Below are 15,941 nucleotides of genomic sequence, written 5' to 3'. Positions count from 1 at the left end.
TTTATTAAAAATTCAGAATAAATAGAAAATTGAAGAACAAGGGTTTGGGGGTGTTCTTGAACTGCAAGAATTAATCCATCATTTTCCTGCGATTCTGATCTCTGTTTTTGTAGCTCGAGTAACAGAATCGAAACTCTCGATGATTACCATCTGATTTCATCAACGATAACATCATATAGTTAGTAAATTTTGAAATCAATTTCTAGGGGGGGTTGACCCGTTTTCTGACCTACAGACCCGGTTTCAACCCGATTGAAACCCGGGTTTGATTTTCAAAAACCCTAAAACCCAAATTCTGTTTTGTTTTTAAATTTTCGTTTTAAAAGTTATTCAAAAATCATTTACTTATTATTTATAATTCCAAAAATTATTTTTTAATTGTTTTAAATTCCAAAACTTATTTCTTTTATTATTTTAAAAAAATCCTTATTTGTTTTAATTATTTATAATTTATTTTAATTAATTATTAATAGATTTAATTAATTTGTTAATTCATTTAATCAATTAATTTTATTTATAAATAGTTAAACAAAATACAATTATTTATAATTAATTCAAATAAATCCTAAAAATTGTTTTTAAGCTTTTAAAAATTAGATTTGGTATTTAAAAATTAATTAATATTATTATTAATTGATTTATTTTCATTTAATTCTTATTTTATTCGTAATAAATAAACCGTTCATCCGTTTAATATGAAACGGACGCATATAGTTATAGAAAAATGTTTCGCTTTCATTAAAATTACTTTCAAGACCCAAATCCTTTTGTTTTGAACGGTCGATTATTTTACGAATCATTCTGAGTCGATTTTTGAGCGATAAATCATACTTTTTGACTCGATTTCAGTTTTAAACATATCGACTCGAACCTTTTGACGAACCGAGGCATGTGTGATATAAATTATGTGATACGTGGATTATATGCTTACGTGTTATAGGAATTACGTGTGTACGTGGGTCAATGGTCTTGTATTTAACTGTCTTCTTTATGTGCGGGTTATCGTATGGGTAGACATTATGGTTTTGGCGCACAATTCGTCGAGTTATTATCGTGGAGATGATTAAAGTTGTATCTTTTAATTATAGATGCGGATCATTCGAGTTGATTAGGACAAGACATTGGATAAAGAATGAAATGGAATGGTATTGGATATCTGGCTTCTAGCAATCACAGGAGCAACATATCAGTAAAGTATTGAAAAGAAGGACGGTGATGTTTTGAGACAGGATGTCTGAATAGATGCGGCATTAAGAGTGTCACTAACTACTAAATCTTAAAGGAAAGTATCCCTATCATCACTTATTGTTCAATTAATATTTATTTTAAATCTATTATACAAGTATTGTTTTCCCTATTCTCAGTTCATAATAGATAATTGTTTTACATATCGCTGAATTATCATGCAAATACTCTTCTGCTATTCTATGTCCAGAATAGCTAAGTGATTTTACTTATCAAACGAATGGATTTATAAATATTTTGGATTTTGAGAAAGATGACGTTGTTTTGGGTTTTCTGCCCAAGTAAATGGGTGAATAAAATTTATAACGATGTCAACTATTATGACCCCTCTCAATAAAATGTTTTAAGATTGGATGATCACAAATTTCGTAAGAGGCTATGGCGGCGGTCCAGCAGAGATTTAGGTATTATACAAGATATAATACCATTAGGCCGATATGTGCCTTTGGTGCCCCATTTGTTTAATTGGATATACTTCGGCATACCGTGTTGCTCCACGGCTGATCACCGGCGGTAACACACCGTCGTTCGAGAATTCCAATCTAAATTATTATATTATTTTGATAATCATAGAATAAATGATTTATCCACTATATCTGTTTTAGATTAAATGTGAAATGCAGTTTTGATTCAGTTTCTGATTTATGATGATACTTACTTTGTTGTTAAATATCAAATATGGTATTAGTATAGATGATTGATGTTGACTTCAGTATGAGATGTTGTGAGCATCAAAGTTCGTATTGATATCTAATTTGATATGCCAACAAAATGAGTATTATTATCAAGAATTTGGTTTTGAATAAAGTTTGTGATTCAGTCCACAATCATTGTTTCATATTATTGTTATTTACGATATTTCCAGAAACACAGTTTTACGATTTTTATTCTCGCCAAGAATCAAAGTATTGCTGAAGCATTTCGCTCGGAAATATTAAAAAGAGTTTTGAATATAGTGATAAATAATTATTCGATTCTTTAATAAATTTTCTATTTCAGCAATTATGATTTTAAAATGTTCTGCGCTATTGCGGATGTCAGTTTTATATCAAAATGACCCTATATTTGCTATAATGATCTTGCTGAGCATTTCTTTCGCTCATATTTGCCTGTTTTCAAATTTAACGTCTGGGGAGGATTAGCTTGCATTGTTTAGCTGTGTAATTCGAGGAAGCAAAGAAGAAGCTTTTGGAAGGTGGTTGGTCCAGGGTTTGCGGACTAGTGTAAGTTTTATTATGAAAAGTTTTTTTATATAATAGTATATTATAATTGTGTTATTTTATAGTTGGGCCTAGTATACTTCTTTTCGAAGTTATACTAGCGGGTTAGTATCGAATTGGAATTTGTTGAAAAGAGTTTTAAAAGGAAGTGAAAATTATTTATGGAATTTGGAATTCTTGTTTTTAGAATTGTAACCTTAAAAGATCTTGGATTAGTTTGGGGTCATGGGTGCTAAATATCTCCCATTGGCATTTGCATTTTGATTTAACAGGTTAATTTGGATTGAGGTTTTATAGTGACGACCAAATCCTCTGACCCCGGATTTGGGGGCGTTACAGGTTGGTATCAGAGCTGAGGTTATAGTAAACTAGAAACAAGAGTGTTTAGGAGTGTGTACAGCTATGTGAGGACGCTTGAGCTCATATCGAGTTCCTGTTAGACTATTGGATATAGTACCAACTAGTAAGTTAGGATAGGCGCATTCTTTCGAGATGGTTCTGTTCAGCTAGATGGAACTCCGGGAAGCTGCAAACTTCTATTGTGGAATCTTCCGAGGCTACTACGATTTGACGATGATGAAGATTATCATTATCCTTAGAACATGAAGAAGTATCTAGAATCAGATGGCGAGTCAACAGAAGAGTTCAAACAGAAGATAAATATTAAGATCTTGGCAATACCTTCTCTTTCTATAACTTCTTTTGTCATCTCTCAAAAAGAGGTATCTGTTAGAGGATATATTCCCTAACACTCATTTAATCATTTTGTGCCAGAATCTTATTTTATGGGTTCTATTTTCTCCAGAAATATCAGTTTTGAACCTTTTCAGTTTGATCTGAGAATTTCCCTAACAAGTCATTTATTAGAAACCCTTAATAATTCATTTCATTTTGAATTCCTTTTACTCTGACTGAGATGAACAACCCTAACTATAAGGGACACAAGGTATACCTGTCTGTGTGATAGGAGTTGGATGGGATGCCATCACTTGTGTGTGTTGTGACTACAAGAAGGTTAACAACCTTTAGTATTGTCTTAATCTAGGCACGCAACACCAAGTTCATTTGATCATATTGATCTCTCAGTTATTCTCTTATTCAACAATACTTTTTCACAAATTCAGATTTTATCTCTTCTCTTTGAAATTTCATGATTTTATCATCTCAAATATTCGAAGGTATGCCAATCAAGTTAAGCTGAGTTATCCTGGTCAAGTCAAAGCAGGGTTATGTGATGGGATTACCGAGAGCAACAATGGACTGTGATGCGGTTATAATATCAGTGGCATATACCGAAGTCAATTTGTTTCTTTACTTCTCTCTTTATCTTTCTATCTCTCTTTCTTTTTCTTTTTCTCTATATTTTTCTCTATTCTTCTTTCTCGCAATCAGTAAAAGGTGATTCCATTGAGAAATTGGTCAAAGGATGTGGATGGATAAATGGTGCAAAGTGAAGTTTTTGTGATAATTGTTCAGTGTTATTGGAAATTTTGAGAAAAGTTATATATGCAAGATTGGGAAGTTGGTAACCAGACCTTTAGTGCCTTCTTCTGCTGATTCCGAGGATGAAATCCTTCTAAGGGGGTAGATTGTAATATCCAATATTTTTAGATATTATTATTATTATTATTTGGAATTGTTTATGTGATTTTAAGTGAATTTTAGTGAATTATCTGGTGATTGGAGTTGATGCTTTGGATGTTTATGTTAGGTCACACACACTGTAGAAGGGGGTTGAATACAGTGTATAGCACAATCAAATCGAATTCAAAGAACACAAGTAACAGAAAACAAACTTTATTAAACTCTGTTACAATGTGGAACTGTCCTCTCTCAGTCTGTGTAAACCCTATGTCTGTGTTTATATACTACACAGTTACAAGATAATCGCTAATTGATATGGAATATAATTCTGCTTCCTAAAATATATCAATCAGTTATCTTTTCTTCCAAGTATTCTTTTCTTCATAAAATTCCTTCTTCATGCATATCTCTTCTTGCGTTTGTCTTCATCTTCTTTCCTTTCAATCAGCCGCCTTCCTTATCTGAAAGTTTCCTTAAGTCCTGATATTATCTTCTGATAAATATCTCATGAACCTTAAGTACTGATAACTTAAGTTATGTCTTAAGTATAAGTGTTGATTTCCAGTTAAGTACTAATTTGTCCTGTTTAAGTAAGATCTGAAAAACTAAACACAAATCATATCAGACATGACATTATCAAATATATCTAACAATCTCCCCTAACTTGTAAATTAGCATAATATACAAGTTTAACAGATATTTGATGCTATCAAAAACATTAATTACAAATGCATGAGAATTTGACTAGATAACTACAACTTACAGTCCTTAAAGCTTTACCATCTTTAACTTCTGATAACAACTTCAGTCTGTATTCATATTAGAATTTGAGCAGTTGTAGATCTTGACTTGGCTTCACTTTCTGATCTCTTCAATATCAGGAGTTGTTCTGAGATAGTTCTTTAACAAACATCTCTCAGCATATCTGAGTTCATCAATCATTCTCTTTTTAGCATCTTTAAGCTCTGCAGTATCTTCACCAGTTTGGAAGATAGCATATCTGAGATCATTAATTTTTGCTTTTCTCAACCCCTGATCTAGTCTGATGACATAGGCTTTGTCAGACTCTAGATTGAATTCAAGTCCCTTAATACCAAGATATGTTCTGATCTTTGCAGTATTAGGCTTCATATCAACAATATCACCCTTGTGATCTCTGTACTTGGGACAATATGTGCTGTCAGACTTTACATAATAGAGCGTCTTCTGTCTCTGAATTTGAGTCTTCAAATAATTTGCAGCACTTTATGTCAATCTGTCCATCACTTGAAGTAAGAATAAAACATGTTCTAGTTCCTCAAAATACTTCAGTGATATAGCATTTTCCCTTATGTGGTAAACCCTTCCATCTGTCATGAAATATAACAAGATGTGTTCTTTCAAGAAGGTATGGTGGACCATCTGTACAGATTCTAGCTGATTCAATCTTTCAGGAGTTGCTCCAACACCTGGTTCACTTAAGGAAGTTGGATCATTGGTTGTGTTCTGCACTCTTCTTTCATCAGCACTACCCAATCCAGATTTATCTCTTGCTTCCTTTCCAGTAACTACTCTTGCTTCAAAACCACTTGCTGCAGTCTTCAAAGGTTGAGTCTGTTTGGCTTTAGTGAATCTTCAATAGGTTGAGCCATGTCGGAGGTTGTCTTAGAAATCTTCTTTAAAACCGGAGTAGCATCTTCAACAAAAATTTCTTCATCCATAGGAGGCACATAAACCTTTACAGGTTCACCAACTTTTTCTTTGCCCTTGGACTTTGGATCTATCTGTAATTGTGATTTAGCCTCAGTTGCCTCAGGATCTACCCTTTCTTTTATCATAATGCCTTTGGTCTTAGGAAGTTTCTTTTTAACAACAGAAGCTTTAGATTTGGAGTTGACTTTTTCTAACTTAAGTCTAGCTTCCTCTTCCTTTAGACTCTCAAAGTCCAATCCCGGATTTTCTTTCAGAAATAACTGCCTTGAAATTTCTTCATCAAGATCCAAAAGTTCATCAGAACTTATCCTTTTACCAGTATCAGAAGTTATTCTTCTCCTAGTATCAGAACTTGTTCTATGACTTGTAATTCCAGCTTTACTTGATGAATGATCTTTACCTTGACCATGACCTCCACCCATTCCAGAGTTTCCCGGGTCATTACCATCCTTTCCCTTCAGTGTCTTATCAGGTTTGCATTTGGACTTAATTACTGTCTCCCCCTTTTTGGCATCAGCAGGTAAAAGAAGAGAGAGAAGCAATTCCACTGAGGATTGGATCTCATTGAGTTGAGATTGCTGAGAAGCTTGATTTTTCAAAATTTCATCAATCTGAGACTGTTGCTTCTCTTGGGTTTTCTCAATGTTGGTAATTTTTTCAAAGGAAGGTTGGAAAAACCTTTTCTTGTCCAACTTGACAACTGTATCTTGCTGATTTAAGGATTCTTGAATCTTGTCCACCTTGACCTGAGTTACAGAGTGTTGACCTTGAAGGTGCCTTGTACTAAGTGCAGTAACTCTTAGTTGTGTCTTGAAATCATCATTGACTAGCATCTCATCAGCTTTTGCCAAGTGATCAGCAAGAATCTTTTCAGTAGGAACAAAAGTAACTGTGTTCCACTCCTTAGTCCACTCCTGTCCTCTAGGAGTTTCACTCCAAGGTACTGGTGCTTCCCTGTAACAAACTTTTTGACTATCTCAGCTTTTGAAGAAGCTTGTAGAGGTGCATGTCCAGAAGGACCAGCTGCATCAGCATCTATATTTGTAGCAGCATTACCAGTATCATCAACATTGGCAGCATCAGAACTTACAGAGTCAATATCTTCAGCATCCTCTGATAAAAGAACAGTATGAGAGGCGATGGAGGCTTCAACATCATCCTCGAAGTGCTGATCTTCAATTAAGTTTTGATCAACAGCCATATTCTGATACTCACCTATAATCTGATCTTCAGTATCTAGATGCAGAGAAGGTGTTGTAGGCAATTCTGGAATAAAATCAGCATCAGGAATTAGTGTTGTTGATGGAGTGACTTGGGTTGGTGGAGCTTTTAGATTCAAAGCCTGGGGCAATTCCAAGTTATGAATGTCAATTTCATCACTTGGCCCCTGGTTATCAGCATGCACTGGAGATACTGGTGGTGTGGGAATGTGAGTTATTTCTTGTCTGGATCAGCACTAGGAGAATTGTGAGCTTCAATAGGGTCTTGTGAGATCAGAGATTCCTGACCCCCTTCCTTAGCCGCTGCTTCCATTCCTTTACCAGAATCTTCAGGCCTTTTTGCCAATGATTTGAATCTTTTAGCTTTTAAGGAGGCTGTAGGAGTTGTATCATCAAAAATACGCTTTCTAAGCCATTTTAGGGGCCTAGAACTCCCAATATCAACATCCTTCTGAGAAGAGACCTTCTCAGCTTCTAAAACAACAGGTTCTGATACAGGAACCTGTTCCTCAACTTCTGATTCATCTCGCAGAATGAATCTCCTTCTCTTCTGTTGTGTCTGAGGTACTTTCTTAGTCCTCTTAGGTTTGGAAGATGAAGGCTGCACTGTAGGTTCTGAAGGTTGAGGTTGAGAAGTTTGAGGTGGTTGAGTAGAGGTGGTAGGTGCTGATGAATGAGGTTCAGATGGTTGAACATCAGGATATAATGCAGTGTATTTAATGGGATCATAGGTTATTAAGGCTTGTTTGACAGATAAAGGAATTAAGAGGGGTCTTAACATAGCCTTCTTATTATCAGTAGATAATAAGTCAGTAAAAGCTCTTTTAGCTATTCTGAATGATGAAATGAATTCACTAGCATTTGAGGGCTTTTTATCACAACAGAAACTATAGATAAGCTGACAGAATCTAGCAAAATAAACAGTAGATCTATCTTCATTCATTCTGTCCCCAATAAAACCTAAGACAACACTTGCATAGCAAAATCAGTTTTATTTATGAGAGCATACCCAATTTGTTGGCTGAAAATGGGAATTGCATCGAAATTTGAACATTTGTTTGCAAAAGCCTTGGTTATGCAGTCAAAGAAGAAACTCTATTCCCTCCTTATGAAAGATCTCTTCAACTGGCCCAGCTTTGCCAATGTCTTCTCATATCCCAGACTAGCCATCATATTTTGAAGAACTAGCTCTTCAATAGTAGAATAGACACAGTTCTCAGGTAGCTACAGTGCTTGTCGAACCGTAGACAGTGTCACAACATACTCATCCTCCCCTGATGAAAAAATAATACTTGGGGACCCTTGAACACCACCATCATCGTATACACCGCTTCTCCAGAACTCCAATACTTGAGTACCAGAGACTGCTTCGGGTTCGGTCAGAGCATACCCAATATCAGAACTAGCAAGAAAGTCCTGATTGAAGTGAAGTTCAGATGGAGCTTCTGACTTGCTAAGAATAGCAGAAAAGTTATTAGGAACAAACGTAGCTCCATCAAAAATTATGTCCTTGGGTGCCATGAGAATTTAGTGAGAAATTTGGTTGCCTATAAGGTGTTTGATAAAACGTTTGTATGAAAAATCGTCAGTAGATGAGAGAGAATAAAAGTAGAAAGAGAGAGATAAGATATGAAAGTAAATAAAAGATTTTACAATCTTTTCTCTCTTTTACTTATACATGGTAGAAAAAGTAACCGTTGAGACACCTGTTAGATATGCAGCAGTAAAAAAAAAATTAATGGGCACGGGTTTACAGCAATCATTACTTAGCACATGCAGTTTTTCATGGAAAAACCGTTCCACTTACCAAGTAATCCCATTAATCAAGGACGTTAAATTTTATTTTAAATTTTAAAATTGTTCCCACTTAAATTATTATTACTGCTTTACCAATATTCTATAAAAAAAATATGACCAATAAGAGAATGACCATAAAGAAACCAAGTAAACAAATACTGCCACGTCAGAATCAGAATTTGATTTGTATCAGAACTAACGAGGTCATCAGAATATGGTTAGTATCAGGAATTAAAATGTTATCAGAATATGAAATGACTCAAGACAAAATCTTGCAAAAATATAAAATTTCATTAATATATTAAGCAAATACATTTCATGAAATTCAAATTACATGCTTAAAATTACAAGATTGTCCTAAACTTCAAATCCTAACATCAACAGCTTTAGTCCTAAGCTAAGAAGCCAGACAAAGCTGATGGTGAAGATAAACAGATAGCTGAAATTATTTCTTTTTCCTACTCTCAACAAAAAGAACAGCAAGACGAATGATTCGCTCCTGCTGTCAGAGAGCTTCTCTCCTTTCCTCTTCCAGATGCTCAAGATGGCGATGATAGTCCATATAGAAGAACAAGAGGTCTGTGAGAACCTCTTGGGGAACGGAGTCCCAAATTTCATCAGGAATGGCAGTGATATGCCACTCCTGCCTCCACTCAGTACAGCTCAACGCGATAGTGAAAGTGTCATAATTCAGAACTAAATTGAAACGAACCATGTTTTTGATGAGAGAAAATTTTTTTTGAGAGAAAATGAGAGATGTGTTGGCTGGAGTGAGGTGTTGGTTTATATAGCCAATAGAATACCAAGAGACGCAAGGAAAATTGAATGGTTACAGGTAGAAATAATTCTACCTTGTCTCCCTAGACTGGTGAGAATAATAACAGCCATTGGAAGTTTAAAACAGGATTTAATGAGCACACGAAACAAGTAAAAATTACTGTGCATATACGAGTACCACTAACCCAAATTATGTTGACTGTCTATATCTCACCTAAACATATTCTGATTTTAAATATGACTGTTTCAGATTTTAGCCTCAAACAAGTCAAGTAAAGAATCAGGAATTAATATCAGAACTTAGACTTATATCAGAACTTAACAGTCATCAGAACATGATTCCTTAACTCGAAAGGTGAATGCCTTTTTCTGTAATTTTTCACACAAATTCTGATTTCGTCTCATCAGAACCTAATCATCAGAACTTCCATCAGAACTTGTCCTCAGAATTTATGCAATCTGACATATAAACTGTTCATCTAAAACAACATTTATCACCACAATAATTTTCATCATTCATATGGAGTGTATGTGTGTGCAGTAAGCTAAATATCAGATAAAGATTAAAGTCTGATTCACTGCAGTACATCTTAGAAATAAGGCATAACTGAGAACTTTGCTCAAAATCTGTCATGCTTCTGAAGTCTACTTTTAGAATGAGTTCATGCATGAGTCCACCTCAATTGTTTTCTGCTAATTTTATGCATCTTTTGAAATTCTATTTTACAGTGGCTTCTCAGTGTAAGTGAGTCACGACTGCTTATCATAATTTATGCTGTTATCAGAGTATTTCTCCAGTAACCATAGAGTGTGAAAAGTCACCAAGAAAATATTTATTTTTCTTTTCTGATGCATATTACTTAATACCAGCAATGCACTTGGATCGTCCCTTCCATAATTTTACTCTAGATCTCAAAGGAGTACCTGATTTTTATTTCCTTTTCTTTTTTTTCTTTTGATAAGTGAGGCTTATAAGCACTTAGTACATCCACCAGATTTATGAACATCAGATCTTAACAGATAAGAAGCATTATTCTAGTTTGTGACTTAGTAATAAGATAGACAAAGTAAACTTAACTAAGCTCAATATCAAAATTTGCTTGTGTTTAGAGATTTCCACATAAACAATTACTTCAAACATGGGACTTTAGTATATTAAAGACTACTAGGTCCGTATCTAGCACAGTTATCCTCATTGGATTGAATAGTCACAGAAACATTCATATCACTATTAGAGTTTAGAAATTCACATCAGACAACAATCTGTACTTAAGTAATTTTCAATAAACACAGAATACACAAAGATAGTAATATCTGTAAATACTGATCATAAAATATGATGCATCAGAATAGAAAACTAAGCAGATTTAGAGAAAGAACCTGAAACCATTCCAAGTTCATTTACCAATCTTGTAAAAGTAGCTTCATACAGTGGTTTTGCGAAGATATCTTCAAGTTGTTGATATGTTGGAACAAAGTGCAATTCCACTGTACCTTCATCCATATGTTCCCTTATGAAGTGGTATCTAATGCTGATGTTCTTTATCATTGAGTGTTGAACTGGATTACCTGTCATAGTAATAGCACTTTGATTATCACAGTAAATAGGGATTTTAAAATATGTCAACCCATAATCTAGTAACTGATTCTTCATCCAAAGAATCTGTGCGCAACAGCTTCCTGCAGCAATGTACTCTGCTTCTGCAGTTGATGTGGAGATTGACTTTTGTTTCTTGCTAAACCAAGAAACCAATCTGCCTCCAAGAAATTGGCAGCTTCCACTTGTGCTTTTCCTGTCAATTTTGCATCCTGCAAAATTTGCATCTGAGTAACCTATTAGTTTAAAGTCTGATTCTCTAGGATACCACAATCCCAGATCAGTTGTTCCTTTTAGATACTTGAAAATTCTTTTCACAGCTGTTAAGTGAGGTTCTCTTGAATCTGCTTGAAATCTTGCACAAAGACATGTAACATACATGATATCAGGTCTACTTACAGTTAGATAGAGTAGAGAGCCAATCATACCTCTGTAATAAGTAATATCTACTGATATACCAGTATCCTTATCCAATTTTGTTGCAGTGGCCATGGGAGTGGATGCACTTGAATAATCTTGCATTCCAAATTTCTTCAGCAAATTTCTGGTATACTTGGATTGACAAATAAAAGTGTCTTCTTCATTCTGCTTGACTTGAAGGCCCAGAAAATAGCTAAGTTCCCCCATCATACTCATTTGATATCTTGACTGCATCAGTTTGGCAAACATCTTACAAAGTCTGTCATTTGTAGAACCAAAAATGATATCATCAACATATATCTGTACTAGAAGTAAGTCCTATCCATGGTTGAGGTAGAACAGTGTTTTTTCAATAGTCCCTCTATTAAATCCACTTTCCAGAAGAAACTGAGCTAAAGTCTCATACCATGCTCTTGGAGCTTGCTTAAGGCCATAAAGTGCTTTATCAAGCCTGTAGATATGATTTAGAAATTTGGAATCTTCAAAGCCTGGAGGTTGTTCAACATAAACTTCCTCTTCCAATTCTCCATTGAGAAAATCACTTTTCACATCCATTTGAAAGACAGTAAACCTTTTGTGAGCAGCGTAAGCCAAAAATATCCTTATGGCTTCCAATCTAGTAACTGGTGCAAATGTTTCATCATAATCAATTCCCTCTTGTTGAGAATATCCTTTTGCAACCAGCCTTGCTTTATTCCTTGTAATTATACCATCACTATCAGTTTTGTTTCTAAACACCCACTTTGTACCAACAACAGATCTGTTCTTTGGTCTTGGCACTAGGGTCCAAACTTTGTTTCTTTCAAATTCATTTAACTCTTCCTGCATTGCTTGCACCCAATCAGCATCTTGAAGAGCTTCTTCCACTTACTTTGGTTCAGTCTGAGAAAGAAAAGAATTATAGAGACATTCATTTGAAGTAGCTGTTCTAGTTCTGACACCTACATCAGGATTTCCAATAATTAAGTCAGGTGTATGTGATTTAGTCCACTTCCTTGCAGATGGAAGGTTTTCTCTAGAACTGGATGCTCCCCCATGATCCATGCTGTCTTCATCAACATTTTCTGTTGCTCCCCCTGAAATTATGCTCTCTGAGTTGGATCCTTCAGAATTTAAGTTTTCAGAATTATCAGAACTTGGCTCATCAGAACTTGATGAATCAGAACTTCAAGATCCAGTTGTATGTTCTGATGCTTCTTGAGATATGGTTGTATCTTCAGTATGCTCCCCCTGCACAGGTGCATCATCCTTTGGCGTAGTCATCACATTTTCAATAACATCAAAGTTTAATCCATCAGAGTTTGCAGTATCAGGATTTAGACTGTCAGGATTTACAGTATCAGAATTTAAGTCTTCATTTTCAAATCTCAGCTGATCATGATCATTGAAATCTTCAAGTCCAGTTATCTTCTTATCATCAAAGGAGACATTGATAGATTCCATGACAACCCTTGTTCTTAAATTGTAGACTCTGAAGGCTTTTGTGGAAAGTGGATATCCAACAAAAATTCCTTCATCAGCTTTTAAGTCAAATTTCGATAGCTGTTCGGGATGAGTCTTAAGAACAAAACACTTGCATCCAAATACATGAAAATACTTCAGATTTGGCTTCTTTTTCTTCACCATCTCATAAGGTGTCTTTCCATGCTTGTTAATTAGTGTTGCATTATGTGTAAAACAAGTAGTTTGCACAGCTTCAGCCCAAAAATAGGTTGGTAGCTTTGCTTCATCAAGCATAGTTCGTGCAACTTCAATAAGAGTTCTATTCTTTCTTTCAACAACTCCATTTTGTTGTGGAGTTCCCGGAGCAGAAAATTCCAGCTTGATTCCATGGTCTTTACATAACTCTTCCATGATCAAATTCTTGAACTCAGTGCCATTATCACTTCTTATGATCTTCACAGAATTCTTGACCAATTTATCCAGTTGCTTGAAATGATCAATCAAGATAGATGTATTTTCACTTTTTGTGTGCAAGAAATACACCCATGTGTATCTGGTGAACTCATCCATTATGACCATAGCATATTTCTTCTTTGCAATAGACATGACATTCACTGGACCAAATAGATCAACATGTAGTAGGTGATAAGGCTCAAGAATTGATGATTCAGTCTTGCTCTTGAATGAAGATTTTCTTTGTTTTGCCTTCTGACAAGAATCACAAAGGCCATCAGGAGCAAATACTGATTTTGACAGTCCTCTCACAAGATCTGTCTTGACTAGTTCATTTATATTGTTAAAATTTAAATGAGAGAGTTTCTTGTGCCAGTCCCAGCTTTCTTCAATTGATGCTCTACTTAACCGACAGATTGCAGAACCATCAGTACTTATTGAAAGCTTGGCCTCATAAATGTTACCATGCCTGTATCCTTTCAGAATAACTTTTCCTGTAGATTTGCTTACAACTTCACAGTGTTCTTCAAAGAAATCCACATGATAACCTCTGTTACAAATTTGACTAACACTCAGCAGATTGTGTTTAAATCCTGAAACCAGAGCTACTTCTTTAATGATGACATTCCCAAGATTGATATTGCCATATCCCAGTGTTTTTCTAATGTTGACATCTCCATAAGAAACAGTTGGGCCAGCTATCTCCACAAAGTCTGATAGCAGGGCTTTATTTCCAGTCATATGTCCTGAGCATCCACTGTCCAGAACTAGGATGTTTTTCCTGTTGCCCTGCAATCACAAAGACCACTAATGATTAGTTTTAAGGACCCAGACTTGCTTAGATCCTTTGGCCTTATTAAGTTTGTTAACATTTACAGAGGATTTAGCATAAGAGTTTATGTTAACATTTTTCTTATCAGTGTTAAGATTATCAGAATTTGTATCAGAACTTACACTAGAAGGAACAATGCTAACTTTCTTTAAAGAAGGTTTTATTTGATAATAATCATTGTACAAACTATGATATTCCTTACAAGTATAAATGGAATGCCATAAACTACCACAATGAAAACAAGAATTTTGTGGCCTATATCTAACAAACTGACTCTTAACTCCTGACTTTGAAGGTAAGGAGTTTATGTTCTTATTATTCCTACAAAAAGAAGCCAGATGGTTAGAACTTCCATAGTTATGACATGTTTTCCTAGAAGCATTATGAACAGGCTTATAATCATTGCTTTTATTCACACCTTCCTTTCCATTCCTATTTTTCCTAGGTGACTTTACCTTGTTCACATTTTTAACATGTTTCAGCTTATGCTTAAGCTGCTTCTTTGTCATTAAGCCTATATTAACTTCGGTTGGCTTTTCCTGTTTTAGTTTGTCAGAAGTTAATTCCTCTTTAACTTCTGATTTCTCAGTATCAGACTTTACAGCTATAAACTTAACAGGTTTTACCTTTGGCTTTTGTTTAACAACTATAGGCTTAATTTCTACGGTTCCTTTATCATTCTTATCATCTCCATAACCTAAGCCCTCTTTCCAGTTTCCACTACTTAACAAATTCTGAGTTGTTCTGCCAGAGTTAGTCCAAGTCCTGATAATCTCTCTTTCCTTTTCTAACTCAGTTTTTAGAGATTCATTCATTTTAAGTACTTCATCCCTAACATAGAAAGCATCATCTCTATCTTTCTGAGTTTGATGGAACATGACTAACTCTTTTTCTAAATAATCATTCCTCTTTTTACAGGCAAGATTTTCAGTAGTTAATCTTTCACATGTTAAGGTTTGATCTCTATAACTAATAAACATGGTTTTAAGATATCTTCTCAACTCATTAATATCATCAGTATGAAAGGTATAAGTAGTTTGAGGTACCTTTAACTCAGCAGCATCAGAACTGCAATCAGCATTTGCCATATCAGCATTTGCCATCAAGGTATAGTTCTCCTCACTTTCAGAATCTGAAGTGTCTGTCCATCTTTTCTTCTTTGTGACAAGAGCCTTGCCTCTGTCACTCTTCAATTTCTTGCAATTAGGAGAAATGTGGCCTTTCTCACCACAGTTGTAGCATTTGACATTTGTGTTATCTCCTCTGTCAGACTTTCCTCCTTTGCCTTCAGACTTTCTGAAATTCTTCTTATCAGAACTTGCACCTTTCCTGGAAAACTTCTTTCCCTTCCTGAATTTCCTGTATACAATCCTTGTGATTCCTTTCACCATAAGAGCACACAGCTTCATCATCTCTTCATCAGCATCCATCTCAGACAAGCTTTCAGTTTCTGAATTATCATCACTATCAGATCTTGATGACTCAGTATCAGACTTTGTGATGAGCACTTTTCCCTTGCCTTTCCTTGAGGTAGCAGCTTTGGGGGATTCTTCCTCAGCCTTAAGAGCAACTCTCCTTGACTTTCCTCCTTTCCTCTTGCTTCTTTGTTCCATCTCAAGTTCATGAGTCTTGAGCATTCCATAAATTTCATCAAGAATTGT

Source organism: Apium graveolens, chromosome 9, assembly GCF_009905375.1.
Source record: "Apium graveolens cultivar Ventura chromosome 9, ASM990537v1, whole genome shotgun sequence".
In the NCBI taxonomy this organism is placed as follows: Eukaryota; Viridiplantae; Streptophyta; class Magnoliopsida; order Apiales; family Apiaceae; genus Apium; species Apium graveolens.
This window is presented reverse-complemented; position numbering follows the sequence as displayed.